Genomic DNA, 1,654 nt, shown 5'->3' on the forward strand with positions numbered 1-1,654 from the left:
ACGTTTAAAACTCAGCATCATCTTTCCTTTCCAGTGAAAACAAAAGAAAATTTAAAAATAACTGAACAAAATTACAATAGAGAATGTCAATTCCAAATAAGATCCTACAGGGTCTGCTGGTTCTCCTGTAATGCCAGGGCTCAAGTCATCATTAGGAGAATTTTATTTTAAAAGTGTCATCTTAAACTGCCATGCCAAAGGAGAAGCCATGTTGTCAAAACGCCCACTTAACCCACCCAAACATCTCAAACCCACCCTTTGCTGACCTTCTAGAACCCCATTTTTTAAGTTTTTTCTTTTTTTTTAAACAAGAGAAAGTAGACAGATACATGTTGGTAATGCTAACTGTCCGTATTCACATAGACACAGTGTAATCTCTGAGCCCAATATACAGAGAAAGGAGGAGAAAAGCTAGAATCTATGCACTACTACACAGGGCCTGGTGCCTCCAGCAGAGCAAAGCAAAGGGAGGCCTTTCTTGTTTCCCACAGAGCAGGTGGCGGCGGTGGTGGTGTTGATTCCGTACAGTTTTTGTTGAGACAGAAAGGGATAAAACTGAATTTAGAACAGAGGTGTGTGGAGATTCTTTTCCCGTTGTATTCTGAGCAAGGTATTCCCCCCCAAATAAGTTGAGAACCATGGTGTTTTGAGAAAAGAGACCTCAAGAACAGGACAAATGAGCACAGAGGGAGAGAAGACTGCAACTTGCTCCCAGGGACTGGAGAAAATTAAGGGGAAAAAAAGTTGGAATCCATCAGTGTTTTCTATTAGTCATCTTCTCCTTCATCCTCTTCTCCTTCTTCCCCTTCATCATCATCTTCATCTTCTTCCCCTTCGTCCTCATCCCCTTCTTCATCAATATCTTCCAATCCTTCCTCCTTTTCTTCATCATCATCCTCTTCCCCTTCTCCCTCCTCATCATCCATGTCAGGAACCAGGTAGTACTGCAATGGGTTTGGCCAGATGTCGTCTTTGATGACCTCTCCCAACTGCACCAGCGTCTGAGTGGTCAGCGAACCAAGTGAAGAAGCTCTCTGGTTCCTCATGCTGCCACTTCCTGCTGGCTTTATTCTGCTTTGACTGGAGCGCTTTGTCAAATCCTTTCCAGACTTCCATTTGATTTCAGTGGACTTTGAAGATGGATCACCGCTCTCATTCAGATGAAATTCTTTGGAGAGAACTTTTTTTTTTTTCCCAAAGTAAGGATTTTCATCAAAATAAAAATCTATTCTGTAACCTGATTTTATATCTTCAAATTCTGTCACTTCAACTCTGGTCAGGTAATGCAGGGCCTCTTTATCCTCCTCCCCCAGCAGTGCAGACACTTGTGGATGGTTGACAAATGTTACCCAAAAATTTGGGATTTGGGCGATCAATTCTGACCTCTTCTGAAAAAACGGTTGGCGGAGTTTATTATATTTCTGTTCTACTTTCAAGATCTCCTCACTGGCTTGTTCATTAAGTCTATTTCATTTTGTACTTCATCGATATGCTCAATTGCTTCTTGCTGTTCTTTTTCTGAGGTCTCCTCGGCCCAGTCGTGGTTGGAGTTGAGCTCCTTTTTACTGACTTTGGCCGCTGGCGTCGACATGGTGCCGCTCCGCGGTCGGGGGCGCGGGGAAGGCGAAGGGGGGAGGGCGAGCGGGCGGGCGGC

General features: G+C 44.0%; 1 pseudogene; it reads right to left on the minus strand.

The window, feature by feature from the left end:
• Positions 1–243: 243 nt before the first annotated feature.
• On the minus strand, positions 244–1,644 carry LOC106001856 (annotated as a pseudogene).
• Between the last annotated feature and the right edge of the window lie 10 nt (positions 1,645–1,654).

The sequence above is a fragment of the Dipodomys ordii genome, unplaced genomic scaffold (genome assembly GCF_000151885.1).
Source record: "Dipodomys ordii isolate 6190 unplaced genomic scaffold, Dord_2.0 Scaffold507, whole genome shotgun sequence".
NCBI lineage: Eukaryota > Metazoa > Chordata > Mammalia > Rodentia > Heteromyidae > Dipodomys > Dipodomys ordii.